Raw genomic sequence first — 18,903 nt, forward strand, 5'->3', positions numbered from 1 at the left:
GCCAGCCTCTCACCGCGGCCCCACACCCTTATCCGCCAGCTGCTCTGAAGCAGTGGCCTGGACGCCGCTGCTCTGGGCGCGGGGAATGGTAAAGCTGGCGGTTTCGTCCCTAGAAAGGAACCCGGAGCTGGGGAGGGCTCCGACTTCAGCGCGAGCCCTGTGACCCGGGGTGGCTGGGCTCCTCGGGCCGCAGTTTCCCTGTGGTGGAGATCCCAGTATCCCCGTCGGAAGGCTGCGCGCAGCAGCGGAGGCAGTGGGTGCACGCCCTGTGCACACCGTGCCTGGGCTATCACTGTGGCGTCGGTGTGCACACGACACAGGCGCAGGTACTGCCTAAAAGTTGTTCAGGCCACTTCTGGAGGCGCGACCAGGACCGGCCCGGAGGTAACCTACCCTCCTGGCGGCCTCTGCAGCCAGAAACCTGGTGCCACCCTCGGCGACTCCCCTGAACTGAGGCCCGGCTTCCTGGGCTTCTGGGGCTGCGGGGGCGCGGGCTGAAACCCGCCGCTGGTGAGCTACACCCCACACAGATACACGCACAACGCGGGCGCTGGCGGGGTAGGGGCCGTTCAGTGCCTGAGTCCAGTGTTTGGAACATCCCGGCGTGGCGCACGGAGGCTGCCCTGGTGAGGGAGCCTGTGGGGCCATCAGGAGCGAGGACGCTGTTGCTCCTGTAACGTCCGTGTCCCCGTCCCACCCTCTGTACCCTCAGGAGCCAAACCTTTCTAACAAAACCCAGCCCGGGAAGACTTCAGATGACTTAGCTTCTCAAGATCCTTCTACTTTTGAGTTTTACCGAAGGATAATTGATGTACAATCAACCATACATATTTAAACAGTGCACTTTATTTCTTGACATATACTCATGAAAACAATACCATAATTAATCTATTACTATCATTTATGGAGAAAATTAAATACACAAAGAAAGTAAAAAGTGCTAGACTCCTATCAGCTAAAGGTAACCATTAGTGAGGTTATTGTTCCAAACAGGATTTTTTTGGCCACTCATTAACTTTTTCTTTACATGAATGAGATTGTACTAAATACAGTACAAAGTTTTTTCTGGGCGTGGTGACCCACACCTGTAATACCAGCGCCAGGGAGGCCAAGACAGGAGATAGCTAGAAGCAGGGAGCAGCCTGAGCTACATCTGTAGTGAGCTCCAGACGAGCCTACACTATATAGCAAGGCCCTGTCTCAAAAAGGCCAAATAAATAAACAAATAAACAAAATGCAAAGTTTTTGCATCCAGCACATTTCTGATTCTAGTCATTATTTTCACAGGGTGCCGTGGCACACATCTGTAATCCTATCACTCAGGAGGCAGATGCAGGAGGATCACAAGTTTGAGACCAGACTTCGTCTGCATAGCAAGTCGAATGCCTGCCTGCCTGGACCACATAGTAAGACCCTGTCCCAAAAGAAAAAAAAATTAGTAATTGTCCTCTCCCATCATGAGATATTAAGATTACTTACAAATTTTCTGTTTCCATGCATTTGATATTTCCTCAGTATAAATCACCAGAAGTAGATTAGGGTCAAAGGCTATGTGTCTATTTCCTTTGTTGGGGAGTACCAGGAATCGAACCCGGGACCTTGCGCATGCAAGGCAGTTGCCAGAACCACTGAGCTAAATCCCCAGCCCTTCTTCTTTTTTTTGTATTGTTCTTTTCAACATAGGAAAGCCTTTACTGTTTTCTCAAGTTGAAAGATAACATGTATATCCTTGTTAAAAATAATTCATATATAGAAATTATGGACTAGGAAGATCTTTATAATTCTTCCTTCTGGCTGTCCTACTCAAACTCACTCCTCAATTAAAAACTGTTAAAAATTAGGGCTGGGGATTTAGCTCAGTGGTTTCACCACCTGCTGCGAAAGCTCAAGGACCTGAGTTTGATCCCCGGTACCAAAAAAACAAAAGGTAAGCTTGTGGTAATGGATAGGTTCATGGCACAGCCAAGTATGGTACACACCTGTAATCCCAGCACTCAGGAGGCTGAGGCAGGAGGATCCCTATGATTTCAAGGCCAGCCTGGGTTACAAGTGAGTTACAAGTTACAAGTTACAAGTGAGTTCAAGGCCAGCCAGGAATACATAGTGAGACCCTGTCACAAAACAAAAAAATAAAAATTAAAAATATGTTCATGGCACAGACAATGACTATAAGTTCATGGATGTATATTTGTCTCCAAACTTATCAAGTTGTAGAATTAAATATGAATAATTTTTTTGTCAATAATACCTCAACAAAGTATTTGGGTTTTTTTTTTTTTTGGTTTTTTTTGTGGGGGTACCAGGGATCAAACTCGGGGCCTTGCGCTTTCAAGGCGGCAGAACCACTGAGCTAAATCCTCAATCCCAGTATTTGGTTTCTTAAAAATCACTAACAAAGGGCCGGGGATTTAACTCAGTGGCACCAGGCCTGCCTCACAGACACAAGGTCCTGAGTTTGATCCCTGGTACTGCAAAAAAATCACTAACAAAACAAAACAAAGCTAAAGTTCAGAATCCCTAATAAATAGAAATATTCTCACTGATTTTTTTCATACATTATGAAAAAAAGAAATGAACTTCTTTTGCAAGCTTTTTTTTAAAATAAAATAATAAACCTGGCCAAAAAAACATTAAGCCTATGAACATAAGCTTATGAACATTAAGCCTATGAACTTTGGGGGATAATAAAAAAGTTCTGAAAGTGGACTTAGATGATGGTTGTACAACTGTATAAATTTGCTAAAAATCATTGGTTGTATACCAACAATGGGTGAATTTTATGGTATATAAATTATACCTCCCTAAAGCTGTTCTTTAGTTTTGTTTTTGTGGGGTTTTTAAATTTTTTTATTTTGGTTTTTTGAGACAGGGTCTCAAACTCCCTACATAGCCAGATGGGCTTCAAACTTCTGATCCTCCTTCCTCAGACTCCTGAGTGCTGGGATTACAGGTGTGTGCCACTACATGGGCTGGCTTGTTTTTCTAAAATTGGAGAAACATGGTTTTTTTTCTATGGATACACTTCTTATGTCTTTTACAAATATCAAAATGGTATCCTATATAAGACATTGACATCTTTCCATGCCAGCACAAAGCAGTCTGACCCTTTCCAGTAGCTGCATGGAGTTTGACAGCCAGTTGTATCATAGCTATGTAAGCAATTCTCTATTGGTAGCCATTTGTGTGGCTTCCAATTTATTTTGTCATTATGAACACTACCACACCGAGCATGCATATACAAACAGCTTTGTGTATTTGCCTAGTATATTTCCTTAAGATACAATTCAAGAAGTGGAATTGATTGAGTTTAAAAACTATATCAATTTTTTTAACCTATACTGCCAAATTGGTCTCTAAAAGGATTGATTATACCAATTTATACTCCTACAAAAATGTACGAGAGTATCAGTTACATCACACCCTCACTAGCATCAAAGTATTACCTATCTTTTTAATCTTTGCCAAGTTGATAGCCCCCAAATAACCTCTCATTTTAATTTAGAATTCTCTGACATTAGTGACATTATTTTATTTCATTTCTATGAATTCCTTTATTGTATCAATGAAGAATGTAAAATGATATTCATATCCTAGTAATGAGAGGATCAAGTCTCTCATAAGATTTTTGATCTTTTTTCTTTTCCTATTTTGTTGTTTTTTTGGTTTTTTTGGTACCAGGGATTGAACTCAGGACCTTGCACTTGCAAGGCAGGCCCTGGAACCACTCAGCTAAATCCCCAGCCCCCTCTTTTCCTATTTTGAAGGCCTTAAAAGAGAAAAAGTAAACCAATCACCTTATTTAAGCTCTTTTTTTGTTTCAGAAAAGGAGTCTAAAAATATCCTCCTGCCTAATTCAGCTCTCTTCTGCGTCGTGCAGAATTCTTACACACACTCCCACTTCCCTTCATCCATAGTTACTTCTGCTAAAATGAATCCAAAGAACGTGGCAGTGTGACAAGAAGGCTTAACATATTCACTTCTGGAGAAATTAAAATTAAAACTCTATAGGGATGGAGATTTAGCTCAGTGGTTTCGCCGCCTGCTGCGCAAGTGCAAGGACCCAAGTTTGATCCCCGGTACCAAAAAAAAAATTAAAACTCTATAGACATACTTCTTTTCCAAGTAGTATTCAAACTCTGGTTTTAAAAGCTAGATCCCATAACGTCTTCTGAACTTTAAGTACTGCACTTGAATGCTTCTTATTGAGTTTGCTTCACTCAGACTCTGGCTGAATGGGATTGGCCAAGGGTTAGCAGCCTCTGGCAACCAGTCCTTAGGGCTCAGTCATGCAACTGGAATTGTTATAGCTCCGAGGTAGACTGCTTGCCTCAAAAGTGTGAGTCTCAGGGTCCAAACCTCAGCATTGGCAAGAAAAGAAAACCAATTATTCTGTTACTTCCAACCTTTACAAATAATATCTGTTCTTTGTTTCATAAGATACATATGTTGGATGTGAGGGTTTCAATCACTGGCTCAAAATTATTTGTCCCGACTTTAACTACATCTGTGACATTGGACAAGTTGCATGCTTCCTACACTTTGTGGCATGAATGAATGGATTTCATTTTTAAAACATGTGGCTTTAAGGAGATGAAACAATTCAGAATAGAATGAGGTAATTGCTAAGACTAAGTTTGTTTTGGTTTTGGTTTTTTTGGTACCAGGGATCGAACTCAGGACCTTGCACTTGCGAAGCAGGTGCCGGAACCACTGAGCTAAATCCCCAGCACCCAAGACTAAGATTTTTGTAGTAGTTCACCTCACCAAAATGATCATTTGATGGGTAAAGCCTTTGCAATTGTAAAATTCTATTTTCACTGGGCCCCAAACTTTAGTTGCCTGATATACTAGTAAGGTAACTGTTCATTTTTTGACATAATTATGACTGAACAGAAAATAAATACAGTGAGGAATTCCAAGAAGAACAAAATCCAGAGAAACCTGTTTCCACTGAAAAGTTATTGAGGGGTTGTTTGTGTTATGATTTCTATCTATATGTCCCCCCACAAGCCTGATGCCCTCCAAGTGTGAGGTGATTGGACTATGGGGGCTGACTGGTGACTTGGTCCTAGGAAGTGGGGTCTGGTTAGAAGATGGAGTCATTAGGGGTGTGGCCCGGGAAGGTTCATCTATCCCTCTCACTCCTCTCTTCACTGTCTCTGCTTCCTGTCTGCCATGCACTGACAGGACTCCTCCACCATGTTCCTCCGCCATGCTCACCTGCCTTGGACCCAGCAGATCCTAGACTGAAAGATCTCCTTCTCCTTTAAATTGTGGGTGTCAGGTATTGTGTCTCAACAACAAGAAAGTGACTAAGATAGATTTTTGGTACCAGAAGTAGAGACATGCTGTGACACTACCTGGCTGTGTGGTTCAGAAGCTTTTAGAACTGAATCAAGGAAGAAGTTTGGACAGATTTGGAGATGCCAGCTGGAGAAGCAGCCCTAGAATGTTGTAAGCTAAGCTTTATGGGTATTTCTGGTCAGATCTCAGAAGACCAGAATGCAGACAGTAAAGGCCAGTCTCAGGAGCTTTCAGTTGGGAGCAAGGACTCCACTGGCACTTGAACTCCAGGCCGGGTATGTTATGCTCTGGCAGAAAATTTGTCTACATTTTGCTCATGTCCTGAGACTTTGCAGGAGACTGAGATTAAAAGCAACAGACTAATCTGGCAGAAGAAATTTCAAGGCAGCCCAACATTCAGGCTGTGGCATGGGTACTGTTGAGGACTTTTAGCCAGGTTTATACTAAAAATCAAGAGCAAACAGCACAGCTGAGTGATTTAAAAATTTTGAGTTCAGCCAGAAAGGGAAATCTGGTAAATTTGAGGTTATAAAGTTTGCTCCACTATAAAGTTGGAGCAGGAGATAGTGTGGTTGGTGAAAAGATTAGTATTAAAAAGAAGCCAAGTACTTTACATTAGGGCAATAAAAAGGATGCCTTGAGGGCATAGGAAAAGTGTGAAGACCTCACCTTTCCCATACTCAGGTGGAAAAGTGAGGCTTTGAAGGCTTTGCTTTGAGGGCACAGTGCTCAGCCATCCAGGCACTCAGAAGCACCTGGAGCCATGATGCAAAAGGGCATGACCATTGCCGGAGCCAGCAGCAGATCTTGGGGCATCCATGTGATGCCTGTTTTAAAGGCACGCCAAATGCAAGAGTTGTGGGGTCAGGGAGGCTTCCCTCCAGATTTCAGAAAAAGGCCTGGAGGCCAAGTAGTGTGCTTCTGAGAGGGCAGTGTGTGAAGCTGTGATAGTGAAGCCGAAAGTACTATAGAGACCCCAGGATCCTGGAAAATCCGGGAACACGGAATGTTTGAGGAAAGGCACAAGCAGTGAACAAGGCCAGTCCAAGAGAGAAACCATGAGGGCTAAAACCATTGGCAATGCTGTAGGGATGGGGCCACCATAGCCCTTTCATATTCTCATCTCACAACTTGCACAGGGTGCTGAACGTGGAAATATGGAATTTAATGTTTGCCCTGCTGGGTTTTAGTATCTCTTGGTCCCATTGGCTTCTGTCCTCCTAGTCTTTCCTGTTTTGGAATGGGAATGTTGGCAGTGTTTGAGTTTCTTTTTATTTGTACAGGGATCCACAATTTGTTTCAGAGGAGATTTTGGGCTTGGACTTTTCATCAATGCTGAAACTGTTGGGATTTTGACAACTCTTAGAGATGAACGGATGTATTTTACGTAAAGGGATGCATATGAGTCTCTTGCAGGCCAGGAGTGGAATGTTACGGTTTCTATGCAGATGCCCCTAAGAGCTGCAGGCGCTCACAGGCAAGGCTTGCAGGAGGGGACTGGAGTATGGGGCTGACAGCTGACTTGGTACTAGGTGAGGCCAGGGCAGAAGAGGGGTCATTGGGGCAGGTTCACCTCTCCCCCAGCTCCTCCCTTCGCTCGCTCTGCTTCCTGTCTGCCTTGCACTGAGCAGCTTCCTCCACCTGTACCTGTGTCATGGCGCCCTGCCTCAGAGCCGGCCAGCCCTGGACTGAAACCTCTACACACTGAGCCAAAATGAACCCCTCCTCCCTTAAGCTGTGGGGCTGGATACTGTGTTGCAGCGATGAGGAAAGTAACTAAGACAGTTTGTCTGGGTTTTATTTTGTTTGTTGCAGTCCTGTGGACTGAACCCTGGGCCTTCACAATGGGCTGCATCCCCAGCCCTTTTTATTTTTTCAGATGTCGAGACAAAGTCTCATGACTCACTAAATTTCCCAGACTGGGCTAAAACTTTTGATCGTCGTGCCTCAGCCTAAGGTTATAGGTATGTGCCACCATGCCTGGCTCCACTGAAAAGTATTCTCGGGGTTGCCCTGAAAAATATGTATGTAAAAAATGGGAAAACCCTGCCTCAGGAACTGAGGGAGGAAGGGGGACATTCAGAGTGTTACCAGTGGCTGTCTTTGGAAAGAAATTTTCAAGTTTCCACCATAAAAAATAATTTCCCAAGTCCTCACTACATCTTCTAATCCTCTAGGACCCAGCATCCCTCCCCAGCTTTTCTGAAAAGTTTTTGTTACTGTGCATTCTCATTTGACAAAACCATCACAACTACAAACACAAATTGTGTCTCATTACACTAATGTATTAGCAGTCATGAGACACTATTTGTCTTGGAAGTCACAATCTTTTTTATTTCCATTCCTCATATTTCATGTTGGTACAGGAGGAGATTAGCCAATAGGGCTTCATGTTAGAGGCAGATCATTTCTAGTATTTTATTTCAATGTCAACTTCATAAAATGCTCATTCTAACAATAATGAACCATATGATTTGTGATTGAGGGTCTAGCAGAGTAAAACAGTATCCCAGAGTTGGCTCCTTAGAATTGGAATTGCTACCTTTCATTTGATCATCTATAACAGAGTCATCATTTTCTGGTATATGTAGTTGGTGTCCTAGGGTTGAGGAATCAGTCAGAACTTACATTCTAGATGACTAAGCAGGATTTTAACAAGCAATACAGGATATTATTCTCTAACCCAGAGATACTCAAAAGGGGGTGAGTTTACACTCCTATCATCTACCTGAGACAGGTGGCAATTTCTGGAGACATTTTTGGTTATCACAGCTAAGAGAGGATGCTACTAGGATCCACTGGGTAGAGGCCTCAGATGCTCCTAAACATCCTACCATGCACAGGACAACTCAAAGAATTGCCCTGCTGAGGTTGAGAACACCAGATGATGTTTGTAATCCTTGAGCGAGCAGTGACTGGAAGGAGACTCAGGAGGGGTTCTAGATGCTGATGGCATGGATGCAAAACTTCACCAAACTTTGCACTTACAATCTGAATCTCTAATTTTAACACATAGTCCCTATATTTTTTGGACCACCTCCCCCGAGAATTGGAAATCTTGGTGCCCTTCCCGTGCATCTGGGATTTGTGTCTGTTGAACGAATTTAATACAGCAATGCTGTGCCAGTTTCCAGAGCCAGGATTTAAGAGATTAGCAGTTTCCAGTGCTGGCACCTGAGATGCTCACTCTTGGAACTCTCCATCATGCTCTCCGGAAGCCCAAACGGCCCTTGAAGAGGACCACATGGAGAGGCCTGTGTCCTCCATCCCAGCTGAATGCTCGGCTTCAGTCATCCCCAGGTGAGGGAAGCTGATCCCCCAGCCCCTAATGAGGCTCCGCTAGCTGACTTCGTGGGCAGGAGAGGCATACCTCACCACTGAGCCTGCCAGAACTGCAGGCTCAAGAGCTAAATAAATGACTGCTGTGAATCTAATTACTAGGCTTTAGGAAAGTTTGTTAAATAACAATCTATGTGTGAAACCGTGTTAAGAAAGTTAAATTTTTACTTTTTTTTTTTTAAGACAGGGTTTCACTGTGTAGTTCAGGCTGGCCTTGAACTCACTGTGTAGCCCAGGCTGGTGTAGAATTCTCAGTGACCCTCCTGCCTCAGCCTCCCAGGTGTTGGGATTACAGGTGTGTGCCACCACACCTGGCAAAATTTTACTTTAAAAAGGAGTACAATAACCACATCACTCTGGGAAATGCTTGGTTAAATAAAGTTTTGAAAGTTTGTCTTCCTACAGAACATTTTTTTTCTTTAAAATAGGGTCTCACTATGTTGCCTAGGCAACATAGATTTAAGATAGGGTCTCACTATGTTGCCTAGGCTGGCCTTGAACTCCCAGGCTCAAGCCATCCACATTCCTCCTGCCTCAGCCTCCCGAGTAACTGGAACTAAAGGTGTATGCTACCGTGCCTGCCTACCTGCAGAATTTTTAATGGGCTAATGTGTTTCGTTTTCTGCACAAGACGACCCAGGGTTTTCCAGACACTTTGAGCCCTAGAATCTACTAGAAAGTGCTGTCTTGCAAGATGGCATTCAATGGGTCAGATTAGCCAGGCATGTTGGCATATACCTGTAATCCCACCACTCAGGAGACTGGGGCCTGAGGATCACAAATTTAAAGCCAGCCTGGACTACACAGTGAAACTATGTCTGCAAACAACAATAGAACAAACAAACAAAAATCAATGAATCAGACTTGAAGAAAACGAGACTAACCCCTCAGTAATTTAGTGATTGAAATTCTAACCCTTAAAATTGTAGAGTTAATAAATACCAAGATAATCTTAATTTAAAATGTTTATGTAATATATAGTTCATCCTGGTAATAAATTTAAATATGCTAAACTTGCCTAAATACTGTCTTCATTATTAATTTTAATAGCATTTTAACAACTTTAATGGCACTTACATATGGTAGTTATTTCAAAGTTCCTGAGGTCACAATACCTGCATAAGTTTAAAGAAAACCCTAAATTCTGTTTTTCCTTGGAAAGTAATTCCAGCATTATACTGTATACTCCGTAGGTGTTGATTATTATAGACTGCTTTACTTAACTTCTCACTTGATCTTAAACTGAGCTACACACCATCCTTCTAATATACTGATGTGAAGTGCATGCTTCTTTGTCCAGGCCTTAAAAACACCATAGATACATTGAAAATATGTGTCCTGCTTCACATATGGAGGAACTCAAGTTTTTTATCACTGCAATCCCAAATAAAATGGAGGTTTTGCTCAATTTTCCTATCAAAGACCAATGCCCAGCCCCTGGAGCACACATTTAGCTCTCTCATACTCAGCTCAAATGCACCCCTTAAGGCCTGAGGGGCCTTTGGAATAGAAACCAGTGTCTGAGCTCAGCTTCATGAAGGTCAAGGCTCTGACCTGTTTCTCAGGTGGCTTTATCATTACTCTTTTATAACTTGATCCCTAAAGATGATTGTTCTCTGTTCAGGTTGTGTGTGTGTGTGTGTGTGTGTGTGTGTGTGTGTGTGTGTGTATACCCAGGACCTTCACACTGAGCCATATCCCAGCCCTATCTTCCTCCCTCCCTCCCTCCCTTCCTTCCTTCGTTTCTCTCCCTCCCTCCCTCCCTCCCTCCCTCCCTCCCTCCCTCCCTCTCTCTCTCTCTCTCTCTCTCTCTCTCTATTTCTTTTGAGATAGGGTCTCACTAAATTGCCCAGGCTGGGCTCAAACTGGCAATCCTCCTGCCTGAACCTCCTAGAGTGCTGGGATTACTGTGTGCACCACCATATCAGGCTTCCATTCAGGAATCTTTATGTCACTCCTACCTTGCATCAGCAGTGTCTTGACTTCCATCCTGGTGCCTACCCACCCTGAAATATACCTGACTGCTGGAAACAAAATTTTCTGTTGAAACTTTTGTGTACAAACTGTGCTGATTCTAATCATCTGGCTCCCAAGCTGAGTTAGGAATTCTGATTTCTAAATATCTCTGGCTTGTGGAAAAACCACTTGTTTAACTTCTGTGCTCCACACAAAAAACACTCAGCCAAGGAGATCGGTGAAGACTGAAGTCTAATCTAGACTTCATTAGATGGGCTGAGCACCTGTGAGTCTGTCCTGGCCCGAGGGCCACCTTTTACTGGTTTTAACTGGGGTGATTTATAAAGTATTGGTAGTGCTGACCTGTGGCAGAGCCTTTAGGGTAATCAGACATTCAGGATGTCCTATCTCCTATCTTATCTGCTGCCTTAGGCTCTGTCCTGTTCAAGCATTTCAGATGTGTCCCTTAAATACAGGCAGCTTGACTGAGTGACTTCTAGAGACCCCTCCCTTGAGTTCTAACTTTGTTTGAGAGGGTAATGCTTAATGGACTTTATATTCTACTCTCCTTACCTCCCCTTTCATACAGACTTAGTGCTCTTCTTTCACTTCAGATGCTATCTTCTAACCACCCACAACACTGCAAGTCTCAGTTCTTCCTGGCCCACCTAGACGTATTGCATTTTACAACAGACTCACAGATGCACAAACAATAACTTGAATTTTAAAGATAAACCCTATGACCTCTATTACAACTTTTAAAATAGTTGAAATCTATGGTTGCTTTTTAATGAGAATCCCTACCACCCCACCCCCCGACACAGGCTGAAATAATTCTGATCAATACTCTTTGCCCTTATATCTTTTCTTTCTGTTGAGTTTTTAGTGAAAAGGAACTTGGGTTTTGCTGAGTAATTCTGAATGACACTTATCTGTTGAGTCAACCTGCAATCTCTTGATAAGGTGGTATTATGAGTCTGGACGAGGAGGATATTATTTATTGATAAAAATGAATAGAAATTTTTAAAGTTCTGTGAGCAGGAGTATAACTTCATGTAAGCCTCCAAACATTTTAACCTGCCTCTATTCCATGATAGTTCTGTTGCCACTTAAAAGGAAATATAGTCCTTGGTTTCAACAATGCACTTTAATGATATTTTAAAATTAACTAATTTTTGAGTTCAATCCCTGGTATCAAAAATAAAATAAAATAATTTTTGTAATCTTTTTTCTTTTGTGCTTGGAATTGAACCCAGGTCCTCGTGCATTCTAGGTAAGTGCTCTACCACTGAGCTATACTCCTAGCCCTGTAATCAATTATTATAACCTGGTATTTTAGTGAAAGAAATTAAAGGGAATCCAAATAAATGAACAGATAAACCATGTTCATGGATAAAAGACTTGATATTATTAAGATGTCAGTTTTCCCCTAACTGAGGCTTTTCTTCACTGTATTCACAATCAAAATCCTTCCAGATGTTTTTAAGGAATGGTCAAGGTAAGGCTAAATTTTATATGGAAATGCAAAGAACCTAGAGCAGTGAACCTTTTAGGACCTTTTAAAGAACAAGGTAGTGTGGTGTGACTACTTTGAAAAGCAGGTTAGCTTTCCTTGAAAAGGTAAGCATATATTTCTTATGTAATCCAGCAATTCCAATAGTATGTACCCACCCAAGAGAAAAAGAGATATGTGACCAATCATAGGCTTATTATGAAAGCTCACAGCAGATTTTGTGTGTGCAGCCAAAATTGGAAACAATCCAAATATCCATCGACAAGTGGATGGATAAAGAAATCACGGTATACTCACAAAGGAATATTAGCCTGCTGCACAAGCGCAAGGATCCGAGTTCGATCCCCAGCACCAAAAAACAAAAAACAAAGGAATATTAGCTAGCAATAAAAAGGAATGAGCGGGGCTGGGGATTTAGCTCAGTGGTTTCATCACCTGCTGCACAAGCGCAAGGACCCGAGTTTGATCCCTGGTACAAAAAAAAAGGAATGAGCTATATATATATAAAAGCAACAATAAGGATGAATCTTAGAATAATTATGCTGAATGAAAGAAGCTGGAAAAAAAGGGTACATCCTATTTGTACCATAAATAAAGACTGAAATGCAAACTAAACTATTATAAAAGAAATCAGATAACTGCTTGTGTGGACATGGGGGAAGGAAGAGGGAGAGATTTACAGGGGTACCTGGGAATAAATAGGATCAGAGTTTGATTATAGTGATGGATTCACATGTGTCAAGACTTATTAAATTGTACATCTTGAATCTGTGCAATTTATTGGGTCAAATGCAAAGGTATATTGTAATGATATCTCATCAACTAATGATTACAATCAGTTATCATGAGCTTACATTTTATTCAAAGGCAACTTATAGAATAAACCTAACACAAGTTTATACTCGAGGACCGTAAGAAAAATGTTAAGGAATAGTCCTTCACTGATCACCTTGTTCACTGAAACTTCATTTTCACAGTAAAGTGGCACCATGCAGGGGGTGGAGGGTGTGGCCCGGGGGACTTATCACCACCGGCAGTCACCACTCTTTGAAATGGACAAATAACATGAGACAGTTTTTCTCATTGTGAGCAGAAATGCTTGGAGATAAGTCCCCCAGGCTCCAGCTTCAACGAACAGTGACCCCTACGTCCCCCCAACATACAATTTTAAGCTACCACAGGGGACAGCCTTCCTCTTTTTGCCATCTTGCCTATAAAATGGAAGGCTCTTTGGTGGTTTTATCCTTGGATCAGTACTGATAATTACACTGATCTATAGACACGCTGCTTCTATCTGGCATTCGCTCACTCTCAGAGTGTGGGTTCTGGGTTTCCAACCTGTAAGTCCTTTGCTCCCACTGAACATTTCTGCTCCATTCCAGTCTTTATCTTCGCTTTTCAAATGTTTGCTAGCTCACGTAACAACACGGATTAGGGAATCATTAAGGGATAAAGCTTGCTTTGAAGCCATCCAACACCAGAATGGATCCTGCTAAACCAATAGACCCAGAAGCCCTTGTTCTGTTCTGTTCTGTTCTTTTCTTTCTTTTTGCCTTCCCCTCAAGCCCTGTGATTCTGTTTCACACAAGGAGGCTGCATTCCATTATACTTCAATAGCATCCAGATCCTCCAAATAAGCTCATTTACAAGGTAGTACACTCCTGCAAACCGAGCCAACTGAGTTATTTTCAAATTACTCACCACTTTACTGAGCTGGCAAAACAAACTAGCTCAGTTATTAATAGAAAAGCACTGCAAGTGGTGTGCTTCTTCGACTTCAACGAGGCATCATTTTTATTAAAGAGAGTTTCTATATAATCAAAGCATTACTTATCCATATACTGCACAGAAGGAAGAGTTTGGTGACCTCTTAATTCCCCAAGAGCAAAATATACCAAATTAACCAGAGGATTTAAATGCTCTGTGATACTGATTTTTAACAGCAAATAGAAGCAGGGTTTTGAAACAGAAAAAGAATAGTGATGTTTCAGCTATAGAAGACACTTCATCTTTTCACATTTGGCTTAATGTAAAAAGTTGAGGGCTGGGGATTTAGCTCAGTGGTGCCGTCACCTGCCTCACAAGCGCAAGGTCCCAAATTCGATCCCCGGTACCAAAAAAAAAAAAAAAACTGAAACAAAAGTTGAGCCCTCAAGACCAGCATTTAAATGATGCTGGTCAGTATTTTCATATAGGGAGCCAGAGTCAAAGGACCAAGGGCCGAAATCCAGAGCTGTTCTTAGTTGCATGGGCTATCTCTTTTTTTTGTTGTATGGGGGGGCAGTACTGAGAATTAAACCCAGGGCCTCACGCTTGCCAGGCAGGTGCTGCACCACTGAGCTACATCCCCGCCCACATCAGCTGTCTTTGAAAGGATGAATTGGGCAGAGACCTCACTCAGAGGCAGAGACGTCACTCAGAGAGAGCCCTGGCCTAGCATTCGGGAGGCTCTAGGTTCCATCCTGAACACAGCAACCAAAAAGAGGAGAAGGAGGAGAGGAAGGAAGGAGGGAAGGGAGGGAGGGAGGGTTATGAAGGGTTTTACTGACAAATTTAAATTGTGACTGGTGGGCTGTGGTATAGCCCAGTGGTAGAACGCTTACTAAACACATGTGTGGCCCTAGGTTTGATCCCTCGTACTATAAAAACAACCAAACAAATAAATAATGATTGACCACAGAAAATACTGTTGCTGCACACATGGTACTGAAATGTGGCACCCAGTGTCTCCCACACAGGACTCTTCAGAGTCCTCTCAGCCTGAGATCCTTTTCCAGGCCATGTCGCCTCTTGGGACAGCCTCGTCATTGACTGGTTGACAGCAGGCTCTGTCAAGGCTGCCCCATCTCCACTGACTCCACTTGACATCCACTTGACTCCAATCCAAGGCCCATCTCAGCTTTGGAGAGCTCAGCGGGGCTAGTTAAGGCCTTTCTAAAACTAATAGTCCAAATTCTCCCTCCCTGATCCTGCTGCCTTCCCTTTGCTTCCCTGGGTGTGGGGTTCAGGACTGCTCACTAATAGATAGGTTGTTAGTGCACTTCTCTGTCCCAGAGCTGTTTTGCTCAAACCCTTTTTGTTTTTACCTTGCTTTTCTTTAAGAATAGTTAAACATGTACATGCAGCAAGAGGTTAAAACCCTGCACACCACTTTCCCAGGGCTGCATCCCGAAAGGGATCACTGTCACTCTTGCTGATACATCCTTCTAGGAATGTACAAGAAATCTACAACTATGGACACAGATGTGTCACTTCCTTGCATAAGTGAGAGTATAACATGTTTCATTTAAATATATATCTTTTCATATCACTACAGATACATGCATCTCCATAATAATTTTCTATTATTCCACTGTACAGATACACCACAATTCTTTTAACAATATATCACTACATAACTATATAGGTAGTGTTTTGTTTTTCCCTTTTACAAATAATATTCAAGGAACATCCTCAGATATTATCTTTGTCCACTGCACAGAATACCTATAGGATAAATTTGTAGAAGTAGAATTCCTAGATCAAATGCTGTGAGAATTTTAAGTGTTTTTAAGAATTGTCAAATCATTTGCCAAAAAAGCAATACCAATTTAAACTTCAAAAATTCCCCAAATTGATGCAAGACAACGCCCCTTTCTTTGCTACCCTCCCTTCCACTGGAATCTTTGCCAACAATGGGTAGAAAGTACTACTTGCAGAGATCCTGCAAACCCAAGTTGCCTTTGGGTAGGTTTTTTAAAGATTTGGGTGAATGGATTTAAAACTCTCTTCTCCTCAACCCTTGCAACCTCCTACAGAGACAGAGCCCATGCTAGAATGTGGGGCTGGCCATTCAATTTCTATTTCCACCCATCTTGCCCCCTTGGCCGGCCACCATTGCATGATACTTAGTTGCTTTTCCTCGTTACTGAGACAAAATACCAGACACCCAAAGTTAAAGGAGGAAAGGTTTATTTAGCTCGCGGTTTGTGGAGGCTTTAGTCCATAATCGGCTGGCTCCAAGACAGGGCGGGATGGCAGAGGAGAAACAGTCCATGGCAGAGCAAAAGGTAGCAAAGCAACAAGGGAAAACCACAGCTTATTCTATACCTTATATCTTATCCAGGCTACTCAGGGCGGGCAGCACTCACACCCTTAATCCTAGTGCCCTTGACCCTAGCACTGCAACATGAATCAATCACACACTCTAGATCCAGCCACCTCTGAAAAGCCCCACCTATGACTGCATGAGGCTTTGTGGGGACATCTAGACACACCCATAACAGTGCTCAAGCCAAACAACTATACATGGCATCCATGGAACCTCACTGTCTTACACTGAATTTCTTTCATTACAAACCAGTTTTAGTATCCTTTAGTACTTTATTAGCCTTTTTTTCTTTATGGAGAGCTGTTCTGCGGAGTTCAAAACCCATTGAGGTGATATTTTCATGATACCCCTGGCATATCCCAGGGATAGACCATAATGTCCTTTGATACTTTACTTACTATACTGAAATCAGTTGCCTTTTTTTTAAGAGAGGAGGTCTTACTTGTTGCCTAGGCTGCTCTCAAACTCCTGGCTCAAGTAATCCTCCTGCCGTGGCCTCCTAAGTACTGGGACTTCAGGAGCACGCCAGCACACCCTGCTATCTGTCTTTTATACTGTGGTTCCAAGTAACATTTAATAGAGAAAGAAAGTTTCCACTGTTTTTCCAAAAAGTGGAAATTTCTCTGGACTGTGAGAGGGAGATACTGGCTTGTGTGGGGCTCTCCAGGTTTGGGCCTTAGCCGACTTTTCGAGACTTCTCTCCACTGGTGCAAAGCCAAGAACTTTCACCATTCTGTTTGCCATGATGGCTCATGTGCTGCCTGCATACTGAATTGTTCCTTAAAGAAGAGCCCTATGTCATTTAAATCTCAGCATGGCCAGAGCTCGCAGAGTGTCTGCCACCCAGGAGCCATGCAGTGAGTGGGTGTTTGCTCAGCTGAAAAGTGAGTGAGTGAGCCCTCTCCCTCAGGTAAACTTGTCTCCTAGATACCTCTCTGGGGCTCAGCTTCTGTCCCTCTTCTGCCCTTTGCTCCAGGATCCCTTGTCTGGGTGCCCCTTCCCCCTCTCGCCTGCACCAAATTCTTAATTCAGTCTTTAAGACTAAAATCCAATGGCCTGTTTCCTGTCAACCTTACCCTGACAGGCCTGGTAGCAGGGGCCCTTGCTCTGGCCTTCACGCGCATGGTTTTTCAAGTCGCCCACACAACCACTCAACCACTCAGTGCTTTACCTGCATTCCCTTCTACTCTCATTACCTGCATGTCTTATTTGCCTGATGTGAAGACCAATAACCATGGCTAAGGTCTTTTTTCTTTCACTGCTTATTCCAATCTCATATGTAGTATGTGTTCAGTAAACATTGAGGGAATCGATGAATGGATATTTGCTCCCTTGATACCACAATCAGATTAGCCTCAGGAAGAAGGAGGTCATATAATAGGAAAATGAGAGTAAGGCATTTTTTCTCAAATGTTTCAAACATCGGAGCTGCGTGTAGTGGTGCACACCTGTTATCCCAGTACTCGGGAGGCTGAGGCAGGAGGATTGCAAATTTGACCCCAACCCGAGCAACCTACCAATTTAGCAAGGCCCTGTCTCAAAAAAAGAAAAACAGTTTTTAAAAAGAGCTGAAGTGGGCCGGGGATTTAGCTCAGTGGTTTCGCCGCCTGCTGCGCAAGCACAGGGACCCGAGTTCGATCCCCGGTACCAAAAAAAAAAAAAAAAAGAGCTGAAGATGTAGCTCATTGTAAAAGCCCTGGGTTCAATCCCCAATACCAAAAAAACCCAGGCATCAAATTGGACTCGTGGAAAGGATCACTCCTGCTTCGGGGGTAGTCAGTTAGTGACCTTTCAGTTCTGTATTTTCCAAGTAACGACCATATAGATTTGCAGTAGTTTAAGTTTAAGTTCAGATCAAAAACAAAATAAACGAGGAAACTATCTTTCCTCTCTCCCTCTCTCCCAAGAGTACAGCACTGTCTGCAGCCCCTGCGAAGGAGAAGCTGTCTGGTGCCATTAGCGTCCCTGAAGAGCAGTGTTTTGCATGTCTGCTCTACATCACCGCCGTTCCTCCAAGACCCGACCCAGTGACTGAGGATGCTGGCCTCACCGTGCCTTCCACCATGGCCATGCTGTGTGTGGACAATCTGGGCTCCTCTTTCTCGGTCTCCCCCGGGGTCACTCGTGTGACTGTGGTACCCAGCTCTGGAGGGTCCGAGGTGGTGTCCTCACGTGTTCCACAGTCAGTGCTGGCTCTCTCTCTCTTCTGTGTCTTTCTTACAAAAGAAAAAGGAATCATATGGTTTATGGAAGAAAATTTAGAAATGCTGTCAAAACAAGGGAAAGAAAATAGCACTCACCTATAATGCCAGCACCTCAGAATAACCATTGTTGGTATTTAGACATATATATCTATCCAGCCTTACTCTAAAATATTGGTAACAATGTGTAGTCTACAAAAATGCATATTATTGATTACTTCTTTTTTTTTTTTTTTTTTTTTTTGCAGAACCAGGGATCAAACTCAGGACCTTGTGCTTGCCAGGCAGGCATGGCACCACTGAGCTACATCCCTGGCCCTACTTTTTTGTTTTGTGACACAGGGTCTTGCTATGTAGTTCAGGCTAGCCTTGAACTTGCAGTACTATGTAGTCTAGGGTGGCCTCGAACTCATGGTGATCCCTGCCTCAGCCTCCCAAGAGCTGGGATTACAGGTGTGTGCCACTATGCCAGGCATTGATTATTTTCTTGATAGGCACTG

At 43.1% G+C, this 18,903-nt stretch overlaps 1 long non-coding RNA gene across 1 annotated transcript; it reads left to right on the plus strand.

Annotated features, from left to right (window-relative positions):
* Positions 1-420: 420 nt before the first annotated feature.
* Positions 421-18,299, plus strand: LOC110346026 (uncharacterized). The gene is made up of 3 exons (XR_015440650.1): positions 421-510; positions 1,288-1,406; positions 18,110-18,299. It is a non-coding gene; the product is annotated as an uncharacterized LOC110346026 (long non-coding RNA).
* Positions 18,300-18,903: the final 604 nt, after the last annotated feature.

This window comes from Heterocephalus glaber, unplaced genomic scaffold (assembly GCF_053883595.1).
Source record: "Heterocephalus glaber isolate CG9 unplaced genomic scaffold, H.glaber_assembly_v1.0 deba00001498, whole genome shotgun sequence".
Classification (NCBI taxonomy): domain Eukaryota; kingdom Metazoa; phylum Chordata; class Mammalia; order Rodentia; family Bathyergidae; genus Heterocephalus; species Heterocephalus glaber.